Genomic DNA, 10017 nt, shown 5'->3' on the forward strand with positions numbered 1-10017 from the left:
CATGCGGGGAATTGTAGGTGGCTCATTTCAGCTAGTTTTATCTTGTTCTTGATATCATGTCTTGTTTTGAGGTGTTTTGGCTGATTTCATGTCAATGCTAATATGGAGAGAAAAAATCCCTAGCTAGCTAACCAACAACTGTAACAACGTATTTAAGAGACAATAAGTGTTCATTGTGCAAATGTGTTTATGTTTTCAATAAACATTTTGAGACTAAATCTAGTTTACATGTTATCAACAATGAAGCCAACCTCCTTATCTTTTGCCCCATCGTTGCGCATGTGTCTGTTTTGTTGCTAAACAACCATCCCGTCTATACAGCCGCATAATTATTCATAATAGATCAATCATTTCCACACATAGAGTATAAATATATTTAATATCAATATTAATATAATCCACATTTTTCTCATAATATTAGAAACAAGTGTCTTTCATCCCCCATGGACCGGTTCATAATAATGGACTAATCCACCCTGACAGAGTTCCCATGCATTGTTTCACGCGACATGATGGCAAGCGTGACTTTCAATGAAATTAATCTGCAACAATGAGGTGCTTTAAAAGTGGGGCAGAGAAAAGAAAAAGAAAGAAGGACGATTGAATTTTAACAGAAAAATGTCCTTAGTTAACGCATTTCTTTAGTAAAAGACAGGTGCTGTTGTGGTGATAATTCCAGCATCATCCAGACAGCATCAAATACATAGGCTACATATGGTAAGACATAGAGGCCCTGTTTCGCTCGCTCGGATGCTTTCTCCGGTGAGATACATGTCCTTTCAGCACCTTGCAAATTGATGAAATGTTGCACTGTTCGGATGCTGGAATTATTTTGGATGAACCGTGCAAACTTTTGGAAGTGATTTGTTTGACAATCAGATGAAAACATCATGACAGTTTGTGTTCATGGCACATTAAAAGGCAATACTTTTTTACAGTTAAATTCCATCTTTACTATAAAACACATAAAAACATTTGTGCACTGTCATCAGTCACCCTGACTCTGTTGCACGCACGTATGCACACACACACACGCACACACACACACGCACACACACACACACACACACACACACACACACACACACACACACACACACACACACACACACACACACACACACACACACACACACACACACACACACACACACACACACACACAGAGAGAGAGGCATGGCATGGGGGGAGTGTGGCAAAGAGATAAGACTGAAGCAAGGCCTGATGTCCACAGAGACCTCTGAGGATACAACTAATTTATTTAGGATGAATATCAGTGGGATAGAGAGTCGAGGGTGGGAGGAGATTTCATGCATGGTTTTGCTGTTCTTTGATAGTGGTCGTTGTCCATTGCCATTTGTTAATCATTGTGAGTTAGGGGTAGACTGTTGCTACCCACGATGTCTGGGTTTTCACAAACAAAAAGAGGGCAAAAAATATAAACTCATGTTAATGTTTTACTATCCTCTTATTTAGCATTGGGATTATATTCCTGAATTTATAAATCAGTAAAATAAATCACAAATTGGCAATCGGCAATCACTCACTACATACTACTGTTCATAACGTTTTGAAGGCTCTCCTGTCATGCTGGAAGGGAGGATACTGTGTTTACCATTAGATCATAAGGCCCTCTGTGGGTGGAAAAGGAGAGCTGCATGCAAACTGACTATTCAATTATCCAAATGTCAATGAATAGACTGCAAGGATGATCATAGACAGGAGAATATGAATATCACTTTGATTGCCGCATATCTCCCACCCCCCACCCCCATTTCCCCCCCATCCCCACATTCCTTTTCCAGATTAGTACAGCAGCTGCCGGTTAGTTGTGGATTTTTCTATAACAAAGAAAGCACTGTAATAGTGGACCAGTCCTCTGATCCATCTAAGAGGTTTAAATACCTTATAAAGATCATCATGATAATCAATAGGCATGCTCTGGCCAATGATTAGTGTTGCTGTAGCTGATCAGTGGAGAAACATTACATTACAGGGTTGGAGTTAATTCCACAAATTCAATTTTAATTAAATTCCCTCTCCCTGTAAATTCCATTTATGTCACGTTCCTGACCTGTTTTCCTTGTTTTTGTATGTGTTTAGTTGGTCAGGGCGTGAGTTGGGGTGGGCATTCTATGTTATGTGTTTCTATGTTTAGGTTCATTGTCTATTGGCCTGATATGGTTCTCAATCAGGGACAGGTGTTTTACGTTTCCTCTGATTGAGAACCATATTAAGGTAGGCTGTTCTCACTGTTTGTTTGTGGGTGATTGTGTTCCTGTGTCTGTGGCACCACACGGGACTGTTTCGTTGTCTTCCGTGTTTGTGCTAGTCTGTACCTGTTCGTGCGTTCTTCGTGTATATGTAAGTTCTTATGTTCAGGTCGGTCTACGTCGTTTGTTATTTTGTAATCATTTCAAGTGTTCTTCGTGTTTCGTCTTGTTTAAATAAATTTCGTTATGTCTGCATACAACGCTGCGTTTTGGTCCGATCCCTACTCCTCCTCTTCAGACGAAGAGGAGGAGAGCAAACGTTACAGAATCACCCACCAACCAAGGACCAAGCGGCGTGGGAGAAAGCAACAGCGATCGCAGGATTCATGGACATGGGAGGAAATATTGGACGGTAAAGGTCCATGGGCACAGCCAGGAGAATATCGCCGCCCCAAAGCTGAGCTGGAGGCAGCGAAAGCAGAGAGGCGGCGTTTTGAGGAGATAGCCCGGAAGCAGGAGAAGGATCTGGGCTACACTACGTGGGAGGAGATCGACAGGTGGGCGATCGACCCAAGGAGAGTGCCGGAGCCCGCCTGGGATTCTCTGGCGCAGTGTGAGGAGGGATACCGGCGAATGGAGGCAGCACGACGACGCGGTAGGAAGCCTGTTAGTCAAGCCCAAACATTTCTTGGGGGGGGGCTAAAGGGTAGTGTGGCGAAGGCAGGTAGGAGACCTGCGCCAACTTCCCGAGCTTACCGTGGAGAGCGAGAGTACGGGCAGACACCGTGTTATGCGGTAGAGAGCACGGTGTCTCCTGTACGTGTGCATAGCCCGGTGCGGGTTATTCCACCTCCCCGCACTGGCAGGGCTAGATTGAGTATTGAGCCGGATGTCATGAAGCCGGCCCAACGCATCTGGCCTCCAGTGCGTCTCCTCGGGCCGGCATACATGGCACCAGCCTTACGCATAGTGTCCCCGGTTCGCCTACTTAGCCCAGTGCGGGTTATTCCACCTCCCCGCACTGGTCGGGCTACGGGGAGCTTACAACCAGGTAAGGTTGTGCAGGCTCAGTGCTCAAGGGAGCCAGTACGCCTGCATGGTCCGGTATATCCGGCGCCACCTCCCCGCCCCAGCCCAGTACCACCAGTGCCTACACCACGCACCAGGCTTCCTGTGCGTCTCCAGAGCCCTGTTCCTCCTCCACGCACTAGCCCTATGGTGCGTGTCTTCAGCCCGGTACCACCAGTTCCGGCACCACGCACCAAGCCTCCTGTGCGTCTCCAGAGCCCTGTTCCTCCTCCACGCACTAGCCCTGTGGTGCGTGTCTCCAGCCCAGTACCTCCAGTTCCGGTACCATGCACCAAGCCTCCTGTGCGCCTCCAGAGTCCTGTGCGTCCTGTTGCTGCTCCCCGCACTAGCCTGAAGGTGCGTGTCCTTAGCCCGGTACCTCCAGTTCCGGCACCACGCACCAGGCCTACAGTGCGCCTCAGCCGGCCAGAGTCTGCCGTCTGCCCAGCGGCGCCTGAACTGCCCGTCTGCCCAACGCCGTCTGAGCTGTCCGTCTGCCAAGCGCCGCCTGAACTGCCCGTCTGTCCTGAGTCTCCAAAGCCGCCCGTCTGTACTGAGCCTTCAAAGCCGCCCGTCTGTACTGAGCCTGCAAAGCCGCCCGTCTGTCATGAGCCTTCAAAGCCGCCCGTCTGTCATGAGCCGCTAGAGCCTTCCGCCAGACAGGAGCCGCTAGAGCCTTCCGCCAGACAGGAGCCGCTAGAGCCTTCCGCCAGACAGGAGCAGCCAGAGCCTTCCGCCAGACAGGAGCAGCCAGAGCCTTCCGCCAGACAGGAGCAGCCAGAGCCTTCCGCCAGACAGGAGCAGCCAGAGCCTTCCGCCAGACAGGAGCAGCCAGAGCCGCCAGCCAGCCATGAGCAGCCAGAGCCGCCAGCCAGCCATGAGCAGCCAGAGCCGTCAGCCAGCCATGAGCAGCCAGAGCCGTCAGCCAGCCATGAGCAGCCAGAGCCGTCAGCCAGCCATGAGCAGCCAGAGCCGTCAGCCAGCCATGAGCAGCCAGAGCCGTCAGCCAGCCATGAGCAGCCAGAGCCGTCAGCCAGCCATGAGCAGCCAGAGCCGTCAGCCAGCCATGAGCAGCCAGAGCCGTCAGCCAGCCATGAGCAGCCAGAGCCTTCCGCCAGACAGGAGCAGCCAGAGCCTTCCGCCAGACAGGAGCAGCCAGAGCCGCCAGCCAGCCATGAGCAGCCAGAGCCGCCAGCCAGCCATGAGCAGCCAGAGCCGTCAGCCAGCCATGAGCAGCCAGAGCCGTCAGCCAGCCATGAGCAGCCAGAGCCGTCAGCCAGCCATGAGCAGCCAGAGCCGTCAGCCAGCCATGAGCAGCCAGAGCCGTCAGCCAGCCATGAGCAGCCAGAGCCGTCAGCCAGCCATGAGCAGCCAGAGCCGTCAGCCAGCCATGAGCAGCCAGAGCCTTCCGCCAGACAGGAGCAGCCAGAGCCTTCCGCCAGCCATGAGCAGCCAGAGCCTTCCGCCAGCCATGAGCAGCCAGAGCCTTCCGCCAGCCAGCCATGAGCAGCCAGAGCCTTCCGCCAGCCAGCCATGAGCAGCCAGAGCCTTCCGCCAGCCAGCCATGAGCAGCCAGAGCCTTCCGCCAGCCAGCCATGAGCAGCCAGAGCCTTCCGCCAGCCAGCCATGAGCAGCCAGAGCCTTCCGCCAGCCAGCCATGAGCAGCCAGAGCCTTCCGCCAGCCAGCCATGAGCAGCCAGAGCCTTCCGCCAGCCAGCCATGAGCAGCCAGAGCCTTCCGCCAGCCAGCCATGAGCAGCCAGAGCCTTCCGCCAGCCAGCCATGAGCAGCCAGAGCCGCCAGCCAGCCATGAGCAGCCAGAGCCGCCAGCCAGCCATGAGCAGCCCCTCATTCCGGAGCAGCCCCTCAGTCCGGAGCTGCCCCTCAGTCCGGAGCTGCCCCTCAGTCCGGAGCTGCCCCTCAGTCCGGAGCTGCCCCTCAGTCCGGAGCTGCCCCTCGTTCCGGTGTTGCCCCTTAGTCCGGTGCTGCCCCTTAATCCAGTGGGGTTAATTTGGAGGGTGGCCATTTAGAGGAGGCTACGGAAGCGGGGTTTGACTATGGTGGGGTGGAGACCACGTCCGGAGCCGGAGCCGCCACCGTGGACAGATGCCCACCCAGACCCTCCCCTAGACTTTAGGTGGTGCGCCCGGAGATCGCACCTTGAGGGGGGGGTTCTGTCACGTTCCTGACCTGTTTTTGTATGTGTTTAGTTGGTCAGGGCGTGAGTTGGGGTGGGCATTCTATGTTATGTGTTTTTATGTTTAGGTTCATTGTCTATTGGCCTGATATGGTTCTCAATCAGGGACAGGTGTTTTACGTTTCCTCTGATTGAGAACCATATTAAGGTAGGCTGTTCTCACTGTTTGTTTGTGGGTGATTGTGTTCCTGTGTCTGTGGCACCACACGGGACTGTTTCGTTGTCTTCCGTGTTTGTGCTAGTCTGTACCTGTTCTTCGTGTATATGTAAGTTCTTATGTTCAGGTCGGTCTACGTCGTTTGTTATTTTGTAATCATTTCAAGTGTTCTTCGTGTTTCGTCTTGTTTAAATAAATTTTGTTATGTCTGCATACAACGCTGCGTTTTGGTCCGATCCATACTCCTTCTCCTCATCCGAGGAGGAATTAGACAGCCGTTACAATTTAATTCAATTCAAATACCAGATCAGTCTTTATTTAGAGATAATTCAATTCCTCTCAATTCAAATGTTAGGTCAATTCCAAGAATTCAATTCCCACTTCAATATTATCCCCAACAATTCCACAAATTCCAATTCAATTCCCTTAGGGGTTCAGGTGGATCATGTCACTGGAGTACTAAGCTAACATATGGAATTGTTTTAAGATGATCATACTATGGATCATTTAGCTATTTTATTTGGAATGTTAGGACTCCTTTAGGTATAAAAAGAAATCCCCAATATTTGATAAAATATTGATTTTGGCCTTTACTACAATAGCCCATAGAATCACATGAATGTCAAAAAGAAATCATAAGGAATAAAGTTTTAAAGTGTCTGTCCTATATCTAGGAGATATAAGAAAGCTCAGGAAATATATTAGTTTTTTTGGACACATATTTAACCTCTTATTTTAGTTGGCACAGAACGACCTCCATACTTCCACTCGTTTGTATAGGGTACCTTCAGATGAGTCCCGTGACACTTGTGGGAGTCAAAACGGAGAACACCATTGTGTTCGTGAGGGTCTCTCCTTTCCATAATAGTGTGTGGGCCAAACCGTTCGGACACTACAGACATTTTTGTGACAAGACCGACTTTCGGGATGTCTCATGGTCTGACAAACACTGCTGTAGCTTGGCCACCTTCCATCGCAGATGTGAAAGTCCGACATAGGCGGATGCAGTGAATTGAGCCTCAGCCCATGCAACAACAGATTTTGATGTTATTGTTTTATTATGGTACTTAAATTGACGGAAGGCGTCGCTAGTGTCAAACACATGCTCTTTGTGTAACGATCTTCGTTGGGAGAAAGAGAGGAGGACCAAAGCGCAGCGTGGTAAGTGTTCATGGTGAATTTTAATAGAACAAAACTGAACACTGAAAATACAAAACAATAAAGAGAACGAACTAAACCGAAACAGTTCCGTGTGGAACACACAGACACGGAAGACAACCACCCACAAAACACAACAGAAAACAGGCTAGCTAAATATGGTTCCCAATCAGAGACAATGACTAACACCTGCCTCTGATTGAGAACCATATCAGGCCAAACGAAAAACCCAACATAGAAACACAAAACATAGATAACCCACCCAACTCACGCCCTGACCATACTAAAACAAAGAAAATACAAAAGAACTAAGGTTCTTTCGACATGTAAAAGCCAGCACTCTAGTATTTTCCAACCCAACCCCTAAGGGGTGGAAATATTTGAGGTGTGTTCGTTAAAAATGTGTGCCAGTGTGCCTATTTCAAGCAGCGCTAGTGGTGATATTTAAGATTCACCAAAAGCTGGTATTTTATTATTATTATTTAAAGCTGGTCTTAGCGGTAATGCAATTGGTTATGCCATCGATTGGTTATGGCATCACACAGTAGCCTAATTAGTAACCTATAACCAATGATTTATTGCAATATCAGAGCAGCAAAACAGTCAACAGACATTCAAGTTAATCTTTTCTTTATATTGTAAATTATTTTGTCCATGCAGCTTCTGTGAAAAGTTTGGACTCATAAGGCCTATATGCGATGCATATTGAATGAAAGGTGTCAGTGACTGTAGGGAGTCTGTTAAGGAACATCAAGTTATCACAATAGAATAGACTGGGTATTGTTTTTCCTTTATAATTTAGTTTAAAAATTACATCTTCGACTTTCATCTGTTGGACCTAACTGTGAAATCGATTGTAGGTTAGGCTATTTCCCTGCTCATTTGTTTACCTTTCACGTGGCAAAGTCACTAACAGGCCATACCAACAACGATGGTAGGCTAATCTTATTATAACGTTTGGGTAATCTGTAATTGTCCATGTCTTTCTTGAACATGCAGTGCATTCTCAATATGCGAATGCAATGTGTGTAGAGGAATTTTTCCATGTTAAAGCCAATAAAAAATACGACATTGGCAAAAATTTTGTTTACAGTACGTATTTTGTGTAGATCGTTGACAAAAAATGACAATAAATAAATTTTAATCCCGCTTTGTAATACAACAAAATATGAAAAGGTAAAGGGGTATGAATACATTCTGAAGGCACTGTATGTAACCATTGTGAAATGGCTAGCTAGTTAGCGGTGCGGGCTAGTTGCGTTTCAGTCGGTGACATCACTCACTCTGAGACCTTGAAGTAGTTGTTTCCCTTGCTCTGCAAGTGGAGCGATAGGTAACGATGCTTCATAGGTGACTGTTGTCGTTGTGTGGAAAGGGTCCCTGGTTCGAGCCCATTTTGTAACAAGGGAGGGCTCTGTATAGCTCCGCATTGACATGATTGGTTGATGGTAGTTGGGGGCGGGAGGTCCAGTATAAACACAAACTCACATCCTTGACAACTTCCTTCACAACAGTTCTGCGCTGCTCCGTGAAGTGCATGAAATATGAATGCCCTGACTTATGCAGAGGCCGTATCCCCATAAATGCTGCACGCCCAATGCAGATGTCGGATTTGACCATGCAGCACCTTTAAAGGTCATGTTGTCCAAAAATCAGGAAGTCACGCTCTGGCTCCTGGTGCCTGGTCTGACTAATTAATGCTGTGCTGCTTCCTTCTTTAGGCCGACCGGATATGACAGGCCTATTATGGTCATCTAGAGTCCAAGATCATTTACAAAACTGTCAAAGATCAAACAACCTTCCCAAATATGTACCAAGACGTTGTGCCATTGTCTTACAAATCCATGTCGCACTGCTCTCTTTTCTACTACACATGACAGTCCTATGGTGTTGAAGATGTTTGGGAAGAATCCTTTATAAAACCTGGGTTTGCACTGCTACGGCACACGCCGACACTCTTCCCAAGTAGCAAGCAGCTACTGAAGAAAAACCAAACCAGCTCCATCATGCCTGTGAAACATTTGCTCTGATCTTGGGGATGTCCATGATCTCAAATGCTTTACCCGTCCCTGCATTCTGAAACGTGATCTGGTAAATCTCACTGATCTCTGATTCCTTTCAACTAACATTTTCATGTACGTTTTCCGGTCTCTGTCATGATAGCATCTTGAGTAGTTTGGAATTGTGTTACTAACTAAGATGAGGATGATGATGCTGTTGGGAAATCAATTAAAAACGAGCAGGACAGTAAATCGTTTTTTGAAATCATCGATTTCAAACTAATATAGTCACGTTACTGCAGCAGTTGTATATCTATCTATATAGCCTGTCATAAATTAAGTTAGTCCTAATGATGCCAAAATCTGTCTGTGTCTGTCTGTATATCTGTCACTCACACTCTAAGTCTTGCTCTGTGTTTTTTTATTAACCTGCCTGTCTTTCTTGTCTCTTGTCTTTCTCCAGGCTGTTTGGGCAGCCATGTGTTGAGGTCAACATAGCTCTGGTGAGTCAGATTAAAGCCTGGAGCCGCATGGCCGGCTGAGGTAAGAACCCTGCTTCTGTATAAATCAAACTTAACTTCACTGTGGAAGATCAGTTTTCGTAACATAATTTTTTTTTTTTTTGAAATAGAGAGTGATATGAGAAAGGAGCTTTCTCCAAAACGTGAACCTGTTTTATCACCTCAGACACTAATATCCTTCCTTGCTAGTGGTGTAGGCATAGTGAAGGGTGCTATATGCTCTAATATCATAGCTCACAATTCCCCAACTGGTGCAGTTTATACCAATTTAAAACACAGCTGTAGCATTACAAGAAAGGTAATACACACTTAAACATTGCTGGTCTTTCTCTTTCCCTGTTCTAGCTGACATCAGCCTCTCCAGCAGAGATAACGTCCAACCACACGTCTCCAGATAACCCCCAGGTTGAGAACCTTAGCTTTACCATGCCCTCTATCGAGGTAGCTATGGGCTGCTAGGTGTCAGTGAGTCAGACAATTATAGTTCATTCAATGTAAAAGGAAAAATATCACATCATCAACAGCAGCCCACATTTTTATTCTAAACAAGGACAAACCTTGGCTCGTCATAGTACCGCAGAGTCACGCTGTTGACACTGGCTCTTACAAACCATTTAATTATAAAATATGTTTCTTCTTATTAATGGATTAAAAAAGAGTTATTAGTGCTTTTTGTTGTGATTTTCAACAGGGTTCGTCAAAAA

This window comes from Salvelinus namaycush, chromosome 25 (genome assembly GCF_016432855.1).
Source record: "Salvelinus namaycush isolate Seneca chromosome 25, SaNama_1.0, whole genome shotgun sequence".
Taxonomy (NCBI): Eukaryota; Metazoa; Chordata; class Actinopteri; order Salmoniformes; family Salmonidae; genus Salvelinus; species Salvelinus namaycush.